Below are 27,198 nucleotides of genomic sequence, written 5' to 3' on the forward strand. Positions count from 1 at the left end.
AATAATCTTATAATGCTTTGATAGAAGTCTAAATAAACTAACAGGAGATACTTTGTATCATTATTTGTGTTAGCGATCTGAAAAATAACTGCTTTGACCCGCCACCGAGGTGTCTAATTGCGAACAAAACAATTTTACTAAACTTTCGTTTATTCGGAGATTTTATAAAGACGCGGGCCTGAGGCCGGCTTTATTTTTGTTTGTTTTTTTTTAATAACAACTAATAGTGAATAAAGAACAATTAAGAGCGAAATAAAGAAGTCACAGACACTCATACACACACTTCTGAAGGTAGCGAAAAAATTGCTGTCCATAATTTATTTAACGTACCTATATTTAATATAAATATATTTATACAACAATAATTTATATTAGGCTTTATTTATATTATGTTAGTAAATCTAGTTAGTTAGTAAATAAAGCCTTTTTTTAAATTTCATAACTGTCTTTATTTTATTATTATTTATTGTATCATGTTATATTTTTTATTGAATTTTATTAAATTGTTAAATAAGGGCCTCTATATATATATACTGTTTTAAAATACATTATATTATTGAATCAATAAGAAATAAAAGATAATAGCATTCTTGAAAATGGAAAAGCATAAAACCTTGAAAAATCACGAAACCCGACTTTAATTGTCAATCCCAAGAAATTTAAACATAGAAATACACATTTTAAATATGGAATTAGAATAATTTTCTGAAAAAAAAAATTATATTATAGGGAAGTTAGGTATGTACTTAATCGCTTCTTAGCACTTCACTTCACTTCACTTTTGAAAATTCAAAATAAAATATTATATTATAGGTAGGAGCTTTATCGCTCATCTGAATCCTTGACAGAATCGGTTTCAATTTTTCAAATGACTCTTAAATACAAAGCAAATGCGATTTCATTGAACCAGAGTTACAATCACTCGCATAGATTACTGAAATTTGTATTTTCACTTAGCCCATCAGAGTGGAAGATACTACCAGTATCGCCCTGGTGTAAGACCACCATTCAGAATTGAAACGTTGCTCCAAATGGCTTTAGCCGTGTTTAGTGACTAGATCTGAATAACCAGGTACTTCCCCACCTTCCTCTTTCCCTTCCCCACTTACCTTCAGCCTCACAACATCCCCCAATTGGGGATGCCATAGTCTCACTGGCTCCAGACGGGAGCAGTTGGGACTCTTGTGAGGTATTCACTATAAAAAAAAAATCAGACCAGCGCGGCGCTCAGTTTTACCCTGGCATCGTAGATCTCCATCCCGTTTTGAATTTCGTAAACACAGTTTTATATCAGAAATTAAAGGCTCGATTGGACAAATATTTAGATCACGAAACACGTCTTTCTCACTTCTGCATCTAGTTTTCTAGTTTTCTGCTTTATTCTTTGAACTGCCAATCTAATATTTTTTATAATTCGGCCCCTTAGAGTCAAAAAAACGTAACTCAATTTTTTTATCGATTCTGAGTTACGGATGGTAAAATGAATTACTATTTTATATTTAAAAGATGGTTCAGAAGCACAAAATATCATCCTTTAACTAAATGAGAAGAAATTATTAATATGTTTCGTTTGTTTAAAAGTATGCAACACTGATTAATTGAGAACTATGTTTTCTTGCTCTCCTGTAAAGTAGAGAAAAATGAGATACATTTTTTTGACCCTAAGGGGCCGAATTTCAAAGCCCACTAGCTTGCAAGCAAAAAATAAAATTATTTTATTTCGCCAATTTTCTCAAAAATAAGTCGTAAAATAGAAAACTTTAAACTCTTTGGTAACCCGGTAAAGTTGTTTTTTTTAAGCAATATAGGTTCAATTAATTGTGTAATAATAACTTATTTCACAATACTATGCCATAAATTTCTGTATTTGTAAACCTTTGACGTGTTTCCTTTGCGATCATTTTACTCACATTCCAAATAAAGAATTTTTGACACGATATTTATGTACGTGCACAGCGTACTCCAATACGACCACACTTTTGTTGGTCTCAAGGCTTTCCTAGAAAAACTATAGTGTTTTTCCACTATTCGTTGGCATTTTATCGTAACGATTAGAATTGCAAAGGACGTCAGACGATACTGAACTTTTTGTTTTCACACATAACTTAGCGACGTGATGAAATATCGCCATCAATATCACGTTACGTGATTATTCACATGTCATGTTCAGTGTCCAGTATCCACTGTGCGGCCGTGTCATCTTTACCTAGTACAGCTACTTTACGTACTATCTATTTACTTTTCCGAACTGAAAAATGACCACTTGCAAGTAGTAATGCGCGCTCATTAGTCAAGATTTATTTATTTGATTTCTTCGTCTCAGCTGAGGTGTTTGCTTTTTAAATATTGAAGCGACTTCCTCAGAAGATAATTATTGTTTAGCGTAAGATTCAGAGATACAGGGTGTACAAAAAAAAATTAATTAAATTGGATTTTTGATAAAACAGGGAAACGTCCAAAACATGCACGTAGAAAAGATAAGTGTTATTTTTTTCCAATTTTTGACTTCCGTGATGGGATGTAAAACGAAACTCTGACTTTTGGTTTACAACTGAAATAATACTGATGGTTTTTTTTAAATGCGTGTTTTGCTAGTTTCTTCGTAAAATTTGTTTTATGACTTTTTTTATTTATTTGAGCCTTTTATTTTCGAGTAAATCGATTTCGAAGTTGGCATTTATTACAAATTGGGAAAAAAATCGATCGCACCTGTCGCTTGGCGTTTAATATCAGCTGTTTAATATATTATTAAAAATCAAAATCGACCCGTCCAAAATTTTTTTTAACCGTTTAGTTGCCGAAACAAATGAAGAAAAAAAAATCGAAATGATTAAATCGAAAACAAAAAAAAAAGTTTTTTTAAGTGATGTAGAATCAACAGTTTCCCGGTATACTAAGTGTTTCCGAAAACCGTGTATAATTATTAATCGCGAATCGAAACAATACCTTTAATTTTTTCAGCGCACTTAAAGTAATTTTTCACCTTGACAGCGCTATACAAATTGTCCACTTATTATAATAAATGAAATAAAAATAAACGGTTGCTCCCCGTGCAATTTGTAGATAGCGAATTTTATATATTTACCTATCGATGAACGGATAAATCATCACAATGATAATTCATCACATCTTTAAAAGGTTACATAAAGTCATGGAAAGTTATAAAACAAAACTTTATTAACTGGGTTAAGTAGGTTAGGTTAGGTTAAAAAAAATATTTTTTTAATCGTTTCTAATGACTTTATATCACTTTTTAAAAGTGTGTTGAATTGTCACTGTGTTTAGTTATCATGGAACCGTACCTATTATGTTCCATCCTGTATTTAAAAAATTAATCATAAGTTTTGTAAATATTAACGATTAAAATAATAATTATTATCCTTATTTGCATTAAAACTACGCTTGAACCCAAAAACATCCAACATGAGTCATAATTCATCATTTTATGTTGCGGATTCATTTCCCGCCTAAGAGCCTAATATCGTTTATTAGCTTTGATTACTTCTGCACATAAATTATATTTGGAATTCTGCCAGCGAGATGTTTAATATTATGTTCATTGTTAAGAGTGTGACCTTCACAAATAAATGTCGTATTTTATTTTGATCAAAATGTGATAAATGAATAACAAATGAAGACTAACAGCGCTCGTTTTATACACAATATCTTTTATAATAATACAATACTCTCTCAGTAATCCGCTGCTCGATAAGCCGACAACTACTATAATCCGTCTTTATTTTTAAATACATTGAATTTCAATTTTAATTTTGGGAATGAATCGAGCTAAAAGTCGCAGATAGCCCCGATGTCGATGACAATGCATTCTGTGCAATCACGTATTTACATGCGGACGGTTCCATGATAACTCAACACCGTGACAATTCAACACACCTTTAAAAAGTGATATAAAGTCATTAGAAACGATGAAAAATAAATTTAAACGTAACCTAACCTAATCTAACCTACAGGGTTTTCCAATAAGAGGTGTTATTTTGATATTCAATCGCAATGGATCAATGGTTTCGTTGCTTGTGTGGCACGTAGCGCCGTCTTGTTGAAATTAAACGTTGTCCAGATCAATACCATCCAATTCCGGCCATAAAAAATCATTAATCATCTCTCAATAGTGCAATCCATTCACTGTAACAGTTGCTCCAGCCTCATTTTTGAAAAAGTAAGGTCCAATGACTCCGCCGGACCATAAACCGCACCAAACAGTCACACGTTGAGGAAAGAGAGGCTTTTCAACAATAAATGTTGGGTTTTCCGAGCCCCAGATGCGACAATTTTGCTTGTTGACGAAGCCACCGAGGTGGAAACGGGCCTCATCACTCAAGATGATTTGCATTTGATTCACTCAAGTGAATTTCAATACGTTGTTGAAGCGTGTATCGTTCCATGTTTATTAATGGCGTAGTTTCTACTTGTCAAATGTCAAAAAATGAAAGCTTTTAGTAACATCTATCGAAATAGCGGGCTATTCAAAATAACACCTCTTATTGAAAAACCCTGTACTTAACCCAGTTAATAAAGTTTTTGTTTCATCACTTTCCATGACTTTATAGAACTTTTTAAAGATGTGATGAATTATCATTTTGTTGATTTATCCGGTCACCCATGCGGACATATATTTTCTGAAATCGAATGACATTACAGAAGTTAATATAGGAAATAATGTTGGTTCTACCAGCTCGGTGTTTGGAGAGGTTGTTAGCGCTGTTACATCCAGTCCCTGGTAAGGAAAGTACAATCCTCAGTCAGACCAACTGCTGACCCTGTACAAATCGAAAGTACGCCCCACTGTTGAATTTGGCAGTCACCTCTGGTCTGGAGCCCCAAAATATTTAATACAAAATACTAAAAAAACACATGACTACAGAAACGGGCGGTCCCCTAGCTTAAGCTTCCGCATACCCGATTTATAACAATTTTCTCGTCAACAAAAAGTTTTCAGTTCCAAAAAAATAAATGTTATTTTTGAAGATAATATTTATACATTTGTTTTAGCAAAACGTTAATTATAATGAATTATTCAAAACACGTTTTGTTCTGTTATTTAATATGTTATAGGAATGAAAAAAATCACAGTGTATCTTTAAATGCAACTAAAGCATTTGTCGGGAGTTTTGCTCTATTTCAAACGAACCATTTTCTCTTAATTATTATCGTTTTTTGTAATATTAGCGCGCTCCCTCTAACATTCGTATTAATATATCTCCCTTAAAAACCATCTTTGAAAGGTTACTACGGGGCCTTAACAAACGGATTGGCATCTTTAGAGCACAGGTGTGAGGTAGGTATTCTGCCCTTGTTCTACCGGTATTCCCTTATATTCCCCCGGCAACGTGCGTCCAACATAAGTTACACTGTTGACATTTGTCACACGAGAACGGTTCGTTTCTACAACATCAAATCATTTTCGACAGTGCCTCCTGTGTGGAGTTAAATGTAAAAAATAAATAAATTATGTGATGTTAATTTCCAATGTTTGCTCATACATGTATGTATATGAGCAAACAATTTGATATTATTTAACGTTAGTCATTAGAACAACTTCAACTAGCAACTAGAGACCACGTGGGAGTATAAGCTAAGCTTGAGCTACCCACGTGCTATGAATTCCTCAGCGGCACACCTAAACATATTTTATATTATAACATTAATAATGTCCGCTGGTTACATTAAAAAAAGTAATTTTATATACAATGTTTGGAGGATCGGAGCCATTATAAAATGATCGGATTATAAATTATCTTCTTAGCTATATTATTTAATATTATTTGCATGTATTCGTTAGTGCTTTTTTTCCGTTGGTTATTATTACTATTCGTACTATACGTTTTGAATTAATTAAGTATCTACCCACGCTTTCAATGTTGCCATTGGTGAAAATGTATTAGATAAATTTGTTTTGTGACCATTGAGGTATTTTGTGGCACTGTAATGGTTAGCAAACTCTTTCCAGCTAATTCAGCCTGTTTTGGATAATGTGCTAATTTATAAATTATTTCTTAGCAATTTTTACATCCATTTAAAGCTGGACACACAGAGCAAATCCATTTCGCTCCAACTATTTGGCTGTAGGACACCGTGCAAATTAGGGGGCCACACATGACCGAGCCGAGAGTCAGTTTGATCTACGTCCAGTGACGTCATGCCGCATAAATGAAAATCGGCAGGTTGTCAAGTGTGTATAGGGGTTAGTTGTTATACATATTTGTAGCGGCTAGAGAACTTCAAGAAAACTTTCATTGGCATCACTATCTACGGCACTGTCGAGTGAATAACTCGAACGTATGAACTAAAATGGGTACATAAAATATGTTATGTTATTATTATTAAACATAAGGTTTAATTATAATATGTATTAAAAATATAGGTAAACTAGCTGACGTCTGCCCGGCGTTGCTGGGGGTTATCCTAGGAGGAGATAGACATATATCATTGCGGACTTTTCTGTGGGCCTTTTTAATGGTACGTATACAATTACCAACTTAAACGCGAACCGACCCACGAATTTTGCGATATTTGAAGCCATTTGCGGTTGCTTTTTTCCTTTCCCATAAGTTGAGGTTCAGTTCGGCAGTTTGGCTCGCGTATGTATACATAAATATGTATATATAGCATAAGATATACAATTCTGTAGTACATTATTTTGATATATCTCATGATGTTTAGCCAGCGTTAGCAATGTAGTGCCCGAAAATATATTTTTACGTCTTGATTATAAAACATCGACTTTTCTCTCCTTTCTATATATATAATATCCAAATATCATATATGTAAGCCTTTCGGAAGAAATTTTCTAAATGACAGTGAAAATCTTATCAAAATCCGTTTCGTAATTTAGAACTAAGATCACAAACAGACAGACGCGGATAGCGACTTTATTTTATACTGTTTAGAGATATACTCGTAATAGGTTTTTTTTAAATATTCAACAAAGAAAGATGATTTAAAATAGACAATATGATTTATAATATACGTAAATAAAATAGTTTTACAATTATTTAACAAAGCTTTATTAATTAAGTAGTGAGAAATAATATAGGTACATAAAATAAGAACATGTTTTTCTAAAACATTCAGGTAATCGTTGGGTTGAAGGAATCTATCCTCCGCGTGCCATACTGGCTCGTTCGCTCTGCCGTGTGTGTTCAGCTTTAAATTGATTCTTATGAAGTCTTTTATTGCACACATCCAGTTCATTTTCCATTAATGCTATGCCCTTCGTAATTAATAATCCACATTTTTTTCGTCATAAAAGTTAAAAATTACCTTTCAATTGCGCAAGGCACTTACTGCATTAATTCTTAACATTTATTAAAATACCCATTTTAAAAGAGAATTGCAAATGCAGCTTTTAACCAGCTAAATTCGTTTCACATTTAAAAATTACCAAGTACCAAGTTTTGTAAGCCAGTTTTTTTTTGCTGCACAGATTCATTCCATATTTAAAAATGCACTTCGCGATTTACACGTCAGGTGGTTGGTTGAAGTGCAGGTCGTTTATGTTTGGGTCTCCTTCGTTCGATTTTTGAATGGTTATAATTTTTGAATAGCGCGCGCTCGGACGGCCTTACGGAAGGTCGGCTTGTACCTGTGCCCCCCTCCCCCTCCTTCACACTTGTCCCTCTCCTCTTGCACCCCCCCCCCCTCAAAGTATTATTTTTTCTTCCCGCGCAGTCCTTCATTTGTATAGTCGGTCGTCAACCGGAGATGGTGTTGAGAACAGTTGGATTCAGTACTGAAAAAAAATCGTGATACCTGAAAGTATGAGTAGTGACTTGTAGAGCAATATTTATTTATTTGTAAGATACGACGATATTATGAAATTGTGTGTTATAAGTAGAGAAACCAATTCATAGCTTAAATTTTTTAGAAATGTAGCATTAATTATTGAAAAAATAGCTTTAATTTTGCGTTTGTATAGCGTTTATAGCTAAATAGGATAATGTCAAGGAATAGGAGTCGGCAAGGGGGGAAAAACAATTAAATTAGCAAAATCACTTGAAACATGTTTATTGTATTTTTGATTGAAACTCAACATGGCACATGTTTGTACAGTAGAGTGTGTCATGTTCGTTCTACGATCTGTCAATAAAATATTATAGCTACTGTAACATCTTTTTTATTATCGCTAAAAACACCATTTATCGCTTTAGTTCGCGAAAATATCGTTAATGCTATTAATGGGTTTCTCTAGTTATAAGTTATACTTTGCACATATACCGCTAATAGGGTTTTTTTTTACATTATCTAGTTCTTATTTGATTAATTATGAAGTTTTTTTTCTCAAATTACTGATTTCCATTGCATTCTATTACTTAGCTTTCCAAATATATCGGTATTCTTCGTAAGATACTCTTAGTGCTCTGGCGAAAGACCACCATTCCAGATTTTAATTTTGGTGATATGAATAGCCAAGAACTTCCCCACCTTATTTTTACCCATATTGTTCCTCTCCCCACTACCTTCAGCCTCATAACATACCTCAACCGAGGTGCCTTAATATCACAGGTTCCAGACGGTTGAGAGATATAATTCGAACACTTTTACGGTATTCAGATAAAAAAAAACAATCGAGCGTACAAGCTTCCTGTAAAGAAAGTTTTCTTTGTAGAATGCTTATATCTTCTGCTTTTAAAATTATATCCAATTTAATCGCTAAAAGAAAACATTTATTGTATTAGTCTGACTATCCGACCTCAAAATTGGGAATAATTTAAAAATATTTTGTGTTATTGTCCATTTAAACGTTTTAATACAATAATAAATATTTGAAAGCGTCTATAAAAATATATTTTAGATATCGTAATTATTCTAGCCGATAATCATGCGTTTAGTTTATGAATACGAGATTTTCGTTCGGCTTTTGCAGTGTACAAAATCATCTATTATAAAATCTTCGTACACCGGGGGTTTTGACCCCTGAAGTAGCGTGCGGGAATGCGCCGGTACACATTACATAACAAGGTTGAACTTTTCGTGATTTTATATGAAAACTATCACGGACTTGGCAATGATTGGACGTGTGAAAGCGATACCGAGCCCAGTCAGGCTAAACCAAGGCAGTCAGAATATCTACCAACCAATCCTACGAATTCTGCCAATCCGACCAAACTTAAAGAAACCTACTTACACTCGCATCGAGTGTAGCTTTTTTATGTGAATAAAATCCGAAAATTTAGAAGTTCTGTCCTTGGCGTGCTCTTATTAATATGATACATTTGTAAAAAGAAATGAAATGTGTTTGTGAGAGATGACATCGTTGGGGTATGTTGTGTATTGAAAGGAAGGAGATAGGCAAGAGATGGGAAGACTAAGCACGGCTAAAGTCATTTCAAGCATGTGTTGACACTGATTGGTTTTTATCAGTGCGATACTGAGACTATAACTTTGAAACCATATTATTTAAAAAATTAAATATATCAAAAAAGCGCACGCCGGGATTTGCACCGTTGACATCTGGACTCGTAGCCGAGGATCTTAACCCCTTGGCTACGATGGGGGTCGTTTATATATTATTAATTACCAACAATTTATTATTATTAATACTAAAATCATAATATCAATGGCCTATAACTTGTTTACCGGAGTTTTGTTCTAACCTGTAGATAAAACTTTACTTCTTGTGTATATTATACTTTACCTTAGAAATGCCTATTTCATCATTAATGTTTACCTGCGCTGTTTTTTGTATTATCTTATATCGCTTTATTAATTGCTAAGCGATAAATGCAATCAACATAGTAAACACATAAGTCGCTCAATGCATTATTTCACTATTTCCAAGCGAATGTTACCTATAAGATCTGAGGATAAACAAAATACTAAGAAAAGATAATAAAAATATGTACAATGGTTTGTGGTCTGAATAACTCCTTGCTCGTATTAGTATAAGGGTCTAAGGATCTCTCGTAGGTAACTTCTTCGCGGAATTCCCCTTTGTGTGTGTTTCTCCATTCATCAACCGTTTTCCATTATGATTTTATGTTTTGCTTGGACAAAGGCTCGTTAGGGTGAGGAAACGCCATAAAAGTAAATTACTTAAAACACTAAAACATTATTAACAAATTTTTAAGCACCTATTTAGCAAACGCTTTTGATTTTCTTTTGTATGTAGAACATTACCTATTACACAGACGATGAATTAGTAACTTCTTGAGCTATTATACATTTAGAAATCATAGATTTATAAATGATTATACATCTGTGATTTAAGTAATAAGTTCATCAGATTTAATCAAATTCAAATAAACCCCTTGGAAATATATTTTATTCAACATTTATGCTAAAAACAACTAAGTATCATAATCGTGCTATGAAGGCACGTACCTTCTTTATCTTAAAGGTTGACATAGTCGTGCTATGAAGGTACGTACCCTTCTTGATCTTATAGGTTGACATAATCGTGCTATGAAGGTACGTACCCTTCATGATCTTATAGGTTGACATAATCGTGCTATGAAGGTACGTACCCTTCATGATCTTATAGGTTTACATAATCGTGCTATGAAGGTACGTACCCTTCATGATCTTATAGGTTGACATAATCGTGCTGTGAAGGTACGTACCCTTCATGATATTATAGGTTGACATAATCGTGCTATGAAGGTACGTACCCTTCATGATCTTATAGGTTGACATAATCGTGCTGTGAAGGTACGTACCCTTCATGATCTTATAGGTTGACATAATCGTTCTGTGAAGGTACGTACCCTTCATGATCTTATAGGTTGACATAATCGTGCTGTGAAGGTACGTACCCTTCATGATATTATAGGTTGACATAATCGTGCTGTGAAGGTACGTACCCTTCATGATCTTATAGGTTGACATAATCGTGCTATAAAGGTACGTACCCTTCATGATCTTATAGGTTGACATAATCGTGCTGTGAAGGTACGTACCCTTCATGATCTTATAGGTTGACATAATCGTGCTGTGAAGGTACGTACCCTTCATGATCTTATAGGTTGACATAATCGTGCTATGGAGGTACGTACCCTTCATGATCTTATAGGTTGACATAATCGTGCTGTGAAGGTACGTACCCTTCATGATCTTATAGGTTGACATAATCGTGCTATGAAGGTACGTACCCTTCATGATCTTATAGGTTGACATAATCGTGCTGTGAAGGTACGTACCCTTCATGATCTTATAGGTTGACATAATCGTGCTGTGAAGGTACGTACCCTTAATGATCTTATATGTTGACAAAATAATAAGATTATATTTATAGCGAAGCTATAGATGACGATTTGAAATTCATCATTTTTTGATACAGAGAATATAATAATAATAATATTGAGAAGATTTGAATAGCACCGTTTTTGTGCAAAATCACCCCAAGGGCGCTGTATAATATTATTAATAACGGAATTGTGTTAAAATGATTTATTAAATCAATTTAAAACGTTCTTCATGTTTTGTAGACGATAAATTGAGTTATTAAATTCATGAGTAGTTCAATTACCGACGATTTGGTGGGTACTGATTTAAAATAAAATACTGTATTATGTTGTATTTATGAATAGTAGCCCTTATTGGCACTGACACTTGACACTGACAGAATGTACCTAGTTTGTTTCCCTGTAGCCCGATGACTCCGCTGAATCGATACGATAATAATCTCATCTCGTTCTAAAGAAGTTCAGTTTAAAGCGGACGCTGTTACCTTCGCCTCACCTTCCCCTTGCCACTCTCCCCTTGCCCTGTCCACTCCAACCTTATTCCCCCCCACTTCATGCCCTCCCACAGCCAACTTACGGTTACATTTCCTGTCGAGCCAACGCTGCTGTATACTGGACCGACCAACCTATCCAGCCCCAGTCAACTGATTAATCCAGTTTCTTTCCACTTTGGAAAAAGCGGCCTTCCTTTCGATTGCAAGGCTTCCTCACAACTATAAACTCTGCTATTTGTTGCTTGGTGCCTAAGTTTTGCTAATCATCCTGTTCTTATCATGATTGAACCCTTTTGTGCCTCTTTTTCTTCCACTTTTATAACTTTACTTTCCTGATTGTGCACGCTAGTTCTGTTCCTTGCGACAGCTGGGAAGCCATTATTGTAAGGTAGACTTAGACTAGTAGCAGATATAGGTACTTGGTCGATGAATAGCATTCATTATTATATATATCAATAATATAATTTCGGTTCTGTATACATAACACTTTAAAATTTAAAAATAATAATTAATATATAACTCATGCCACCTTTCTTAAAATAATTGGTGGTGTAATGGTTCGCATAGTTATGCATATAAGGTATGTAATGGTTAACATAGTTACTTTCCAAGCAATTGATCTAGAATCATTTCTCGGCCTCTAAGCAATTTATTTTTATTTTTCATTTTAACTATTTTTAATTTTTTTCACGGGTTTATCAATAAGATTCGAATGTTTAATCCACTCCACTACATAAACCATACTTTTAACGTTCGTCAGAGAATTTGAGTGTATTTTCGCTTCTCAATAATATCCAAATAAATTGGATATTCTTATGAACGAATCCAAAAACTAAAAACTGGGTGATGAAATGAGATTTCAAATTTTATTAAATAAAATAGACATATTATTTTGCAATCCAACACAAAAATCAATAACGAAACTGTCTGTTTTTATCCAATTTTGCACAAAACCGGCGCTATACAAATCATCCAAATTATTATTATTATTATTAAAGCATTATGTAATACGGAATTTTATCTGTACGTGTAGCCCATTAAATGATTAATTTTAATTTTAATTGTAAACAGTTTAATCGTTCCGCTCTTTGCATTAATCATTATGATTAACCTCTAACTTCTCGAATTGCTTTCCGATAATGAACTCTTGATTATTTGCACAATTAAAAACTGCAAATATTTTTTTTTCAACCAAACGTGTTTATTATGATCATAAAAATATTGTTATAACGTTAGTCAAAACGTTTTTTTACGAAATAAATGAAGCGCTATCAATAATTTGACTTTTTTTATAAATTTAAATATGGCATTCGTTATTTTTACTCAATTAACACCATATTTGAGACATACGTAAAAACAATGGTCGTATAGTTAAAAAAATATACATTTATATAAAAATTTTGAAGTATTTTTTAATCCATGTTTCTAACTATACCTACATTGTACAAATCTAAGTTTCCAACTATACCTACATTGTACATATCTAAGTTTCCAACTATACCTACATTGTACAAATCTAAGTTTCCAACTATACCTACGTTGTACAAATCTAAGTTTCCAACTATACCTACGTTGTACAAATCTAAGTTCCCAACTATACCTACATTGTACAAATCTATGTTTCCAACTATACCTACATTATACAAATCGATGTTTCCAACTATACTTACATTGCACAAATCTAAGTTTCCAACTATACCTACATACCTACATTGTACAAATTAAATGAAAATTTTCCATCGCATTGCGTATAATAGAAACCAACGGCATCACAGACATAGGAATCAATAGACGAGAAGATAATGGCGAGGGGCGAGGGGTAAAATCAACTGTTGAAGAACGAAGGGCGTAAGGCTGACTGTGATTCGTCAATAAATCAATCTGACAGTAAATAGGCATCTCGCATTATAATATCACCATTTACTTCTTAAAAGTAAAATCTGCTTTGGAATGAATAGACATTTTTACATGGGAGCGCAAATTACTCGCCACGTTATGAACAAATTTGCGAAGTCCAAATTCGGCAAAAAAATTCGGTTCTATTTTCAGAGTCGAATATTTCGTTTAAGTATTTAGTTAAGACACTTTTATAAATGTTCATAATTTACTTCCCAGCGACCAACCAGCTTTGTGTTTCGCGTCCAGACGTTTCTCGATGTGATAGTATATGTTTCTAAAACTGATCTATATTATACGATGTGAATATGCTTAAAATAAAGTAAAATAATGCTTACATATGGAATGTAATACGACAATTGGGTTTATTCTCTTTTTCATATCTATTTTTACAAGTTTTCATAGTACAAGTCAACATTTTGCCGTGTTATTTCGTAAAATGAACCGATGATGCCTCGACCATAGTTCGCACAAGAATGATGACGTCACGTTTTCAAATTTCACTTGAGGCCATACGCGAGCACAGCCGGCTCCAATGGAACCGGTATGGGGAGTGGGGATAATACGCTTTTAATCACTTAGGGCAGGTCTACTAATATTCATATGTCTATGGGTACCTATTATTTATCCATATAAATAAAAATCTTAATATTCGTTTATTCACCATCATAAATCTTCGAAAGTTCTTCACCAATTGCTTTGAAATGTTGATACAACGTTGTATTCGAATACGCATGTGTTTTAATATAATATATTATACGGATTTCACCTGAAACATTATGTTTTTTTTAAACTGCGCCATCCGTTGGACGTCAAACAACTAGTTAATAATAACTTAATAACATTTAAATAAAAAATCGACGTTCATTTCGCAAATAATCAGAAGATTTTTATTTTAAGATTAAAAAGACAATAAGGGTCATCCTTAAAAAACCATTTCGATACCCAAGTGATGTATTATTGGAAGAGATTATATTACACATTAGAGATTAAATTATATTACATACACAAAAACATCGTCATCACTACCCTTCCATCGCACTTCTTCACGACACCCGTCATGCAGGAAGGAATCTAGTAGTTCCACCCACTACTAAGACCTCCCTTGCTCAAAGACAATAACCCTTAATTAGGGCTAAATTTTTTTAACCTTATACCCGATAAATAGAAATCGAAAAGTGCACGCATTCTTGTATTTTAATTTCTTCTATATTTCATACTTGATTCATTATTTTTTTTGTACTGTATATTTAATCAACCACCATAACACGGGCATGTGCCTAGCTTGGTGGTTTTAACACATCTAAAAACTGTAAAAACCAATAAAAACACTGAATAAATAAAAAAAAAACATGTAAAGTAATTTCCACAATGTTATGAATTTAATGCTGTGTAAAAAGTATCTCTCCAATGATATGTATTTGTGTTACATTACCTACTTCTTATGAACTAAACACATCAATGTGATTGTCCTGAAACGGGAAACATTCCCACAGACAGTCAAAGATTCATTATTCTCTAATTGTATTTTTAGTATGTTACAAAATATATATACATATTAAATTTATGTTTCTTCGGTATATTGTTTATTTAAATCTTGAATTTAAATTTGAAACTGTAATAATTGCTGGAATATCTCTTGAAAGGTTAACAAAATGCATTAAAGATCAGCGCAGCATTCTTGGTCGATGCAATCTTTCAGTTATGTGCGCAATCTTCAACATCGGTTGACAGGTGAGAATCTTCTTATAATAAAATAAAACATTCTGACTTCATGAAACAAGGAGTGCTATTCCAAACTCACCCTTACAACCTGCTCCTTAGGGACCACTCACGTCACCTTGACGGAGGTCAGAACCATTGGATCATGGCAGAGTAGTTAGTGCTCGTGACCGAAGATACAACAATATCAGTACGCGAGGAATAAACGCAACAAGAAAGGCGTGTTTATTTTTAAATGATTTTAATTTGATAGATCGTAAAGCGTTTCAGCTGACAACAAAGGAGGAAATTTGACATACGCGCGTCGGTGGACGTACGCGTGCTGTACGCCGAGTGGAATATTTCCACAGCATTAACATCGCGTACATCATCAGACGGGGCCCGGGGTGCTCCAGGAAGCCAATGACCTTTCATAATGATCGCTTATTCATTCATCAGCACACCACAATACAATCATACAATGCGTAGTATACAGGAAGAATGCGCCAGAGGCCTGGATGATGGTCTGAAGGACTTATTAGGTTAATTTCTAGAAGAACAAATTCTAGGAATTTTCTTGTCTTCTGTGATACCTATTTCCGTTGTTTTCCAATCAATAGTCAAAACAGGTACTAAGAAAACTTCCCAACCTAACCTAACATACGGTGTATGGTTAATTCATAGATATTTTAATTGTTGTCCATCCGCTCATCTTAAATCTACCTCGTTTAAGTATGGAAAAAAATTGCAGCGTTCTTGCGGGAGTTTATTACCGTCCGACAGTGTGTTCAAAATGATTCCAGAAAATAAGTACCCACCCCTAAATGGTACTTCCGTGCTCGTAATCTTGCGATATTGGCATATAATACAATACAATATAATATTGGTTCCTTTGTAGATAATGTAAAATGAATATGATCTAGTCTAATGTCAACAGTTCCTGGCAACATTACTAGCAACGAGCAACCTCCATTGCCTGATCGTTATCTGTATCACTATCTAGCGCACACATCCGCCTTTGTCTTCCCGTCTCGAGTCTCGGTGTAAATGATTATTTGCGATTGTGATAACGATGTTTAATTGTCTCCATTCATAAACTCGGCCGGAGCTGCTTCTCTTGGATACAGATTAGTGAGTTGTCTATAGACTAGACACTACACACTATAGTTTACGACTCAACTTCCTTCTGTATAACCTTCGATTATCTTTTCTTTTCCACCCAACTCCACCCAAGAGGTATGGAGGTTTCCCTCAGGGTTTCCCTTTAGGGCATATGTCATTTTGGAGATGCTGTGTGGAAGTCAGCGAATCTTTCTAAAACCGAAAAATAAAATCTATCTGCCTTATATATAATAATAAATCTTCCCTCGCTTCAGTTCTGCAGGTTTACTTCTTCCTTTCCTCAAAATAGTATTTTCGGTCTTTTGAAAAGATACTCCACATGGCATCCCATGGCATCAAGACGTGGAATCCTCCAATGAGAAGTTAAATTATTCCGTGAAGAAAGATGAACATATTAAATTGCTCATTTCTGCATATAGTGTAGGGTTTCTAGTTTCTACTTTCGAAAGGCACCACTACAAAGTTCGTATAACGCACGAGCTCAAAACTTGGATTATTTAAAATCCATTTCAGTTCTCGAATCCGACTTTGTTGTCTACGGAACTTATTAAATTACATGGTTGATTCGATGTGGTTTTGATGTCTTGTTTTTTTTTAAATGTCGTTTTGATTTGGGGGAATCAAGAAATTCAATGTTCCGCCTAGATGCAATAGAATGCCTGTCAGGCGTGCCAGATCGACTATGCGCAGTGCGTAGGCAAGGCAGAGTGGAAAAAGCAACAACAAATTAAGAATATACTCGATCTCTATACCTAAGGTATGCCCTATTTAGTACCCACTGTAATTATACATTGTACTGTAATTATCTGAATATGTCATCTGATAATACGTACCAGACCTGTGACCACTAGTAATACCAAAGTAAGGCAACCCGTTGTTATTTTTCTCAATTTTTTATTAGAACTTTATTTTCTTCGTCTCCATCTTCGAAATCCTGTTGTCCCATCCAGGGAATAATATCGGGGATAATTTTGTCAAACTTCTCTCCGCTTGGAATTTTCTGATCCCTTGACGATCCTGCACCTAGCCTATTAAATCTTCTACATCTCTTTTGAAAACATTTTTTACGTTAAAAGTACACAAAAAATTTAATGCGATATGCGCGTGTTTCGTGATTAAAAAATCTGACCATTTTTCGCTTAAAGCTCAAATACATCAGGACCGTTTCATGTTGGTCAAATGGGATCTAGATGGGCTATCTATGGGGGCTAGAACCAAAAAGTATTAAGACTGTGGTGACATATTGGTTTGGGGGAAACAACTACAAAACTAAAAACAACAACAAAACTACAAATCTACACGGAAGGCATTTCTTGTGTGTTTTATTTATTCATTGAATTTTGGTATGTTGTTCCTAGCATGTGCCCCGAGGTATGCCATTTTGACTTTTATTTGAATTTTTCAGAAATTTTAAAAATATGACAGACTGCTCTTTCTACTAAAATCGTTACAAAGAGTGTGTACTCTACGGGTTATTGTTTAGTCGTCCCTTCTTTTTGCCTCTTATCTTAATTGCACATCATTGTCCAGCTCCTAAATAGCCGTCGCCAGACTTCTAAATTGTTTCGTACATTTCATACATCGCAGCAAGCAGTATATCGCATCACGAAGTAATTAGATGTATCGTTGTTTTGCCGTGGGACAAATCGTCAAAGTTGCACTCAAATTACCCCACGTTAACTGTTACTGACGTACTGTTCTCGGTGGTGGGTACTGGACACTATAGCCTGAACTGCAGAGAGATTATTCAAAGCGATATGGAGAGGTGACTTGACGTTGACAGACTTATTAATGGTTTAATAATTGATGTTACTGAGGTCATTTCATTTTCAGAGTGCAGGGGAAGAAATGAATTGTCACAATTTGTTATACGCACACGCACAGAGCATTTAATGGCTTGGAATGTAACTTTGAAATGTGATTTTTTATCACTATATTGTAATAAAGTACTGTAGAAGAAAAAACAGTGAATCTCACATTCCCAATACAACTTGACATGACTAAGTGCAAAATATTTGAATAAAAAAATAATCAGATAATGTATCCAAAATTACTCGGCACAAAGCTATAATATTAATTTTTATTGATAAATTTATAAAATACGTGAATATAAATAGCCATTTTTGAGCAAAATAGCAAACGTCTCATTTCTTTCCTCCGTTCAGTAAATATTTATTTCACTAAACGAATCGTACGACAAAATTCTCTATATTATTTTCATTCATATGAAGCAGATACTTTGTGATGTGACATTATAATTTAAAATAAAACAATAACTTAGTAAACACCACTTTTATTTTATATGCTTAATGGCGACCGGGTTTCGCTACAATCGTAGCTTCATCCGTATTATACAGCCCAAATAAATAAAAGTCGTGTTTACTAAGTTATTGATTTATTTTCTATTATATTATGTTACTTATTTGTGTTTGAAATGATTATATTTGATTGCGGCTCTCATCATTTCTCTCATCCTTATTCACAAAATTGCGAATACATTCAGCGCGTGTTGTTACCAAAAATAACCATTACTCACTATTTTTACCTGTCTTGGATTCTTGTGTGAAATATTTAGACGGAAATCCTCTCCACGTCTGAGAAACACAATTATTCAGGTGCCTTTCAGGTTGCTTTTGGGCCGTCCACGGTCTATGTATGCAAAACGCGACACAAGAGACCACACCGACCCGACGTTTTTACTATTACATCCTCGGTCATTCAACGCTCAATACGATCCGCTGTATAAATAATACATACGTTTTTAAATGACTTAATTCATAGTCCATTGTTTGGAGTTATGTAGCCACATGGCACGGCTCCTGGTTGGGCAATCCTTTAAACATAATACAGTCATTAATTTATGAAGATTACGTTCGTATATGTTTACTTTTGACACTATGTTGAATTTTTTCAGAAGAACCTTCCTGTTATAAAAAAAAACATTTTGAAACAGCAAGAAAGACTTATGTTTGTTTTTATTTATTTTTCGGAATAACTTTATTGAGTAAAACCTCAAATTGTAATATTTAAATCTTGAAGACAATATTAGTGATTTCTAAACGAAAATCTGAAACAGAAAAATCAGAAAAGGAAACGGTCACATCTGGTCCCAGATGTGACCGTTTCCTTTTCTGATTTTTCTGTTTCAGATTTTCGTTTAGAAATCACTTAAGTTTGTGTTAAAATTCCAGAGGTAAGGTTTCCTGTACTGATAGCTGATAGCCAATGCGCTTATAAAGGATGTATTCCGCACCTTGTGCTAAATACACTGGTTTAATCTACTTGGAATTTGTTGTAGGTATCCACTGATTAAATAATTTGTATTATGCGTTAATGTGTGCTATTGCGTTTTTTTATTATTATTTCTAACACGATTGAAAATTCTTGTCAATTCTCCTGTCTAGGCAAATATCGTAGATTATTGTGAGATTGCACATTCACATTTACTACAATGTGCTTGCATCTACATTTGCTGGCGTATTTTTTCTTGGAACTTAATAAATTTATGTTCTCACGCTATTTTTGTGTAATAAGCCGTTATTATTTTTGCTTGGGCATCCGATATGTTGGAGAGCTGGAGCGAAATAATTACATTGTTGTAAAATGTTATAATAATAATAACATGGCATTTATATGGCGCAGTTTAGTGTCATTTCACTTCAAGTGCGCTTAACTACTCGTATAACAAACTTAAAAATGGTAATTCAGTATTAGTGGTTCTTAAAATTATTCCTACAGTGTACCTTGCCCAATACAGATCTAATATTATAACACTAAATACAGTGTTTATACAAAGTGATGACAAATTTTAGAATAGCAATAACAGCAGGACAGGACAAAACAAGAATATTAAAACTAAAACATAAGGAGGCAGTTTGTGCTCAGAAATGAGAATATTCTGAGCAGACATTTAAAAAAGGTACAATAAGGAGACAACCGAAACCAAACAATTATATGGGTGTTCTTCTACTAGGTACTGTTTTTTTCTTTCTCTGTAAATTTTGTGCCACCGTATCCAGAAGCCGTAGTTATTTCTACCAATGTACCTACTTTAATAATTATTGACACTTAATATTCGCTGGGTTTTCTTCTTGGTACTCGCCAAAATGATATAAGCTCAGGTGTCTCTTTCGGGTCTAGCCATAAATCAATCCAACGTCAGGAATACCAATATCCCTCGTGTGGAGAGTGAAGACTGAAGTCTGCCAGTCTGCAGGTCGCGTCACGTAACTAATTTCTATTTTCCATCCGCTGGTTCCGTAGCTGACTGGAGTGTTGGCCAGAGTTCTGGCGACACCGCCCTCCATTGCATTAAAGATAATTGATACGACTCTCGAATACGTTATTGGCCGTTCCAGCCGGAGGAGCGTGTGGTCATACAAAGTAATTGTGCTCTTCAATTGATGCGATGTGCCACTGCCAACAACTAACTACCAACTGATCACTCGCCGGTCTGACTGCCATACCCGAGGCCCGCGGTACCCGTACTCGTCTCAACTTCTACACTTTCCAGCGGTCTTGTCATGCTGGGGTATATTATTCCCTCTGAACTTACCAAAAACAAATTAATGTTTCTAAAATCAATTTCGCTACTTTTCTATCTACCCATGTATTATATATAAGAACTTCATCAAAGTTTTTCAAATACTGTAACCGAAAATCGAGGGAAATATTGGATGAACACGTAGGAGAGGAAAACTCCGCACCGGATAGCTTCTAATCCTGCGTGACTCGCGTGAATGCAGTTCGGTAGATCGGAAAGTAGCCTGCCGGATGAAAACTGCCCCGATAGTAGTCACCCCCTGATAGAAGATGGAGAATCAGTATAGCTACTTAAAAGTTTTAGCTAGATGCGACACACACAATAGGTATTAGAAAAATGCCGCAAGCAATAATAGCTGCATCGGAGTTCTGCTCCCCTTTCATCAGAAAGAGAAGAGCAGCCGACGTTAGTAGAGAGAGTCGCTTCCAGTTGATGAATATTTACGATCTGGCAATGATGGTTGGAGGAGGGCAGTCGTGATTGCCTCACCAGTTAACCCCAATACACGAAACAACGGCGCTCAACGAGCGATAAAACTCCTCAATTCATTCCTGCATAGGCACTACCACTACCACATGCACAGAGACTTACTTTACTCTAATCTAATGGCTGTTTCAAGGAAACTCTGATTTAAATACGGATGTACCTTTGCGATATTTTCATCTAGTTATCATCTGTAAACATGCGATAGTGGTAGATAAGAATTTGATTCCCCGCATTCATTTACCGGGAAAATGTATCATATTTCTCGGGAATAGGAACCACTTACGGATTAAAAATACGGATTCGTGATATTAACCCGACTTTGCTGTAATCGTTTTTTTGCGTGAAAATATATTCGTCTCAAATTTCCGCTGAACTAACTGGTAGGATTGGGAAGTCGAGACACATATTGAAAACATCACGGTTGCGCAAATGAAATACGTTTTGGTATCCAACCAAAAGTCGATGGAGGGGAAAAGCTTTTGCCTCGACCTGACACCCATCGAGAGAATGGGCACTTGTACCAACAGATCTTAATTGATGCAATTGGCGAATGTCCTCAATCGTATCGGGTCTCCAGCGGCAGTTACACGAGTCACATAAATTAAGTAGACAACTTTACATTCGGGTCGCTCGCAGTCATTAAATAACTCTAACTTATTCTGATTCTAATTCTAGGCAGGATGAAAGGCTTTCTCCACAGGTTGATTGTGTTACACACTCGTTAACTGATCACATGACTTCCTGTTCTATCATTCGGGTGATAGAAAGGTTAGATGACTCCAGTCTTCTGAGATCTCACGCTAAGATTTGGCTTCCGGCATAAAAACCTTTATTTTACAATCTAACTGACTAACTAGACCATTTCCACTGTGCAAAACGTGCAAAGGGACTAAAGAAAATTAATAATCAATGGCGTATTTAGTTGCAGAGCTTCCCCGTGATGGTTTCATGATAAAGACAACAGCTGTTGTATTACTACGTTCACATTATCAGTTCATCATTATCTCATTTATGATTATTTTTTTGTTATTTCTAAGTACCTAACCACCCATGTTTAATGTGTAAAGTGATTGTACATATCAAACACCTCTTATCAATAAGATAAAATGGGTAATATAAAATATTGCATGTTTCATATATTCCCAGAAGCAAAGAGTCATATCCTTTCAGAGTCATAAGCCTTTGAATTAGCCTTCGAAACGTTATCTCCCCTTCGAAGAGACGTAACACGTTACATGGTCCACATCTGGCCTGCAGCTGGGCAGAGGGCAGCACCTCTTGTCTGTCTGTCTGCTCTGATGGACAGTAGACAACCAAGGGTCACGCCGAATGTCACAACGTGTCACTGCTTTTTCATAATGTTCTGTTGAAACAACCATGGAACCGACAGAAAATACGTTATATTATTTTAATTACATCAGGCATATTAAAGTTGTTTTACAAAGCAAAATTTTTCAAAGTTTTAATTTTTCAAGGCCCGCCAAAACGCACCAAATACTCAGTCCTAGATTTTGTATTTTAAATTCGACACTTTATTTATTTTTAAATTTACATAAATGATTTGATCTCAAATCCAGATTAAAGTTTTGCATGAAAAAGGCCTCACGGACATTCCTTATGGGCGCTGTATTATATGTAACAAAACGTTTATATTTAGAAAAGGAGTTTGTTGATATTTGCGAAAATATTTTTTTGAGCCATAATATTTTTCAATGAAGTGCGGTTTAGTAACAATAACTGACAATTACGAATACAAAAAGATTTAGAGAACGTGTTAAAAATGATCTCATGGTCATTATTGCCATATTTGTATAAAATATGGAAACGTGCGGATAACGAATGGTCCATAATCTTAGTAACACCTTTTCTCCGATTGTTCCCCGGTCACGAGCGAACAGAATAGTGATCAGTGATACAGATCTTTGTAGTTTTCAGAACAGATGTGTCGGTTTGAAGATGGATCCTTTTTTGTAGCGATTAAGGTCACCGATTTGTTTGTTAGGTTTCCGTTTCCTCTAAACGTCTATTGTGTAAACTTCCGTTGGCGAGCTTCCGGTTCAGTCGTTTCCTCAACAAATACTTCTCCTGCCAGGATGCTACATCTACCCAGTACCTTCAGCTACTAGATACGTGTCATATGGCATGTGGCAGTTGGTAGTAGGTATTAGGATGTTGGATGGTCTTATTCTGCCGGACGAGGAGAAGGTACGTGTGTTTGTTAGTTAGTTAGGTACTCGCAAGTGGCAATTTATCACGCGCGAACAAATCAAATGTCCTAACAAACGTCACTCCCGCGAGAGATACTTAGGAACATTTGCCAAATACTAATATTCCACCATAACCTCCTCTACATCTTTGCGTTTGTAAATACATAATACTAGCGCGCCATGTTGTACTCCAGTTTCTCTAGATATGGATGTAATTCAACTAACGGTCCAGCATTATCCAAAGTGGCCGTTTTACATCTATGGAATCAAACCACAACGCTCTGTGTTAACATAAAAGTATGCAGTAAGACGCAAAACACTGCGATTGAGACTTTCAAACTGGCAGCAGTCAGCACAGCACACAACTTCAGTCCGTTGTAGCTGAGCAGTACTGTCAATTGTCAATATTGAGCACTGAGCCTGAGCACTCTTGGCAGTATTGTACACTGTACAGCACGGTGTCTCCATCTGCCATACTCTGATCTAGAGTTAGCGTATTTCCAACAGCGCGGACCTAAACACATTACGTAACAGTACAAATAATGAGCGAGTGTATTTGCATTTATGCAATGATTCGTTTTCACAAATGGAAAAACGACACTGACTTTCTTCCTCACGGTGAGTTAACTCGACCACGTGACCGGGGCTTTCCTCGTCTCAGCGGGACAGCCAGTGCCGTGGGGCGGGGAAGGGGGGGAGGAAAACCTTCTTCCCCTTCCCTTCCCAAGGTGATGAAACCTTCCTCTTTCCCGCGAAAACTCACAGCGGAAGAAGTGAGACGGGGCTAGTATGTCGCGCTGCGCGCGCATTTCATTCATTATGGCCGGAGACGGTTCCATTCATAAAAACGCGGCGGGGTGAGCGGCGCGGGGAAGTGGGCGGTGTGGGTAGGCGGGGGACGGAGAGGAGGCAGCGGGGGCCCGGTCCCGGGGGGCGCGGGGCCCCGCCACCCGCCAGTGCCGCACTAGACGCCGAGCGGATCGGTCGCGTTCACAGTGTTCGAACATGAGCTTACGGCCGGATCACCCGAGGATATATGTGCCCGAGGAGAGATTACTCTGTACCGAGTGTTACCAAAAAGGAGAATCAGACTTGTGGTTTACGAAGTGAGTGACGCGCCCAAATGGCGTCTTATTTCCTATCCCGCGCGTGTTGTGTATTGCGAGTGCCAGAGCTAGAGCTAGAGCTAGAGCTAGATAGCAGCTAACGACCAAGCACGATCTCTCGGCTTTACTTATATAAGTGTTAGTTGTTGGTTATTAGTTGCTGGATCGCTCTCCGGCTTCGGCAGCGACTTCTTTCCGTGTTCCCAGTGGGCCAGGGCCACTGGGCCACTGTGTGGAGTGTGTTCCTCTGGCAGGGCCCGTACTAGGAATATGTGTCCGTACAGTGATACAGTGTTGTGTAGAGTTAGTGAATGCTAGACGAGAAGAGGTTGAGTGGAGTGCTGTAGAATAGTGGTGTGTAGTTAGTTAGGAGGATGGATTGTGAAACTGGTGCGCTGTTTCCGCCGCTGCGCTTGGCGGCCGACCGGTTACCCATTCACACAACTGGTGGATCGATAAGGCTCATGCCGGCCTAGTCGACTGTGTCCCTAGTACTTGTTGAAACAGGGCCGCTGAGTAAAAAGCACCAACTGCCGGTACGCCGCATCGCCTCTCATCTTCGTGTAGATCTTTCCCTTACTGCGGCGGGCATTGCTGGTTGGCGGACTGTCCGGGAAGGGCCATCCAGTTCGGCTTCTAGTTTTGTGCCGGCGGAAACGAATCGATTGTAACAAAAAATGTGGTCGTTTTTGTGTCCCACGGAGACGTGCCACTGTCGCATTCCTGTCACAGAATCTAGCTCTACTCTAACTCTACTAGCTTTAGACTTTATGGTAAACAGATCGGAATTTTTCCATTCAAACCATATTTCGTGTAATTTACAAGATACAGTTCTCTCCAGTGCTTCTGGAGGCCTATGGTTTCATTTTCATGATACCGAGAGTCTGAACCAGAACTATTTTTTTAATCATCTTCCCCTTGTTAAGAAATTCCCTAAAAAAATGGTTTCCACGCAAGTTGTGCAATTTGCATGATACACAAACTCTGTTCAATCTTATCTCTGTTAATAATTTAAAATTCTTTCCAAAATATGCAACGATCAAGATAACGACAGAGTTACGAAAGTTTTAAACTAAACCCGGGAATGGGTTCCGAAAAATCCCGAGTCTGACCCTTGTGCAAAATTTTCAACCCTCAATTTAGGACTTACGCACAATTATGACATTTTCTGCAGAAAATCTCAAATTGTTATATTTACCAGTACATCGTAATAGCTATCATATTAATATTAATAATTTGGCTTGGGCCATGAGGTATTCCGTGTACCACCTTCTGTATTGAGTAATACCATAGTATGGATGCGCGCGCACTCATTGATTGGTTATTCTTGAATGCAGACATATTGATGAATGAAATGGCAGCAATTTACACATTCGCTGTTCTGAGAAATATTCGAGGGTGTCACTTCAATTGCCACCTCTAATGACGTTCGACTAATTGTTGATTTACATTGATTGAACCTTATTTTGCTGCCGTTCCGGTATAACCTGACGGTCGTCATTAAAATCACATATAAAATGATTCCATGAATGACTCTTCCGTGAAAATCTTTTTTGGCTTCATCCACATTATATTTTATCTTCATCAGAAGTTTGCGCATTCCGCGATTCATCACGCCTGTGCAATGTGCTTGCTGTGTGATAGACGAATAAAATGGACATAACTTTTTATAGATTCGTTATCAGCAATTTTCGAATTCAAAGCAGCGAATGACTTCTCCTTCAGTGTGTATTTCCTTTGATTCGTTTTACCCACGTTTCAGTATTCGTTCTTGTATTGTATCTTGTCGACGATAGACCGTTACAAATTGTTATGTCAATGCTCAAGTAATTATGAAATAGTATACGATAGCGTTATCTGCCCAGGAAAAATATTTATAATAATGTATAAAATTGTAATCTGTCGCTCGTAGCTCGCGCTCCTCGAATAAACCACAACCGGTTCACGAAAATACTCAAAAGTGATGTAAACATATTTGTGTTGGTATAATAATATAATTGTTTTTTAGTCAAAACAATTGCCAGCGATTATAGTTGATTCTAACTTGTATTTAAAACTTATAGCATTGAATGTAATTAATTTTAATGCATATAACTTAGCATTAGGGACATTTATATCATATAGCGGTTGTTGTACAAATAAAACAGGGTTATTTTTCAATGTAGGTGCAAAATTATCTCCAACAAATGTGTTTTCTTTACGTTAATGATAGAACGTCCAAACCCTTGTCCTGCCGGAAGGAGCTTCCGGAAGGACAATTCGACGAGTGTGCGTCCTGCCAGCAGTACGCAATTTTTTGCGGTTTTTGTATGAATATAAGAGGCTGTCCTTCTAGCAGTACTCGACTTTTATGCATGTTAAAAATAGGCAGAGGTGACAAACTTTCTGTATTTTATTTAATAAAATTAGATATGGGCGCTTATTAACATAACAGTATACTTT

General features: G+C 36.0%; 1 protein-coding gene across 3 annotated transcripts in view; it reads left to right on the forward strand.

The window, feature by feature from the left end:
* LOC149423657 (protein sprouty-like) overlaps positions 1-27,198 on the forward strand; it is a 121,409-nt gene that overhangs the window by 87,512 nt on the left and 6,699 nt on the right. Inside the window, exon 1 of one of the 3 annotated variants that reach the window (XM_089632064.1) lies at positions 24,586-24,756. The exons of the other annotated variants lie outside the window; for them this stretch is intronic. The gene's annotated coding sequence lies outside the window, so the exon portion shown is untranslated. Of the gene's footprint in view, positions 1-24,585; positions 24,757-27,198 lie in introns of those variants that run through there. 3 annotated transcript variants of the gene reach the window in all.

This window comes from Hesperophylax consimilis, chromosome 5 (assembly GCF_061612785.1).
Source record: "Hesperophylax consimilis isolate HC1 chromosome 5, BYU_Hcon_1.0, whole genome shotgun sequence".
Lineage (NCBI taxonomy): Eukaryota > Metazoa > Arthropoda > Insecta > Trichoptera > Limnephilidae > Hesperophylax > Hesperophylax consimilis.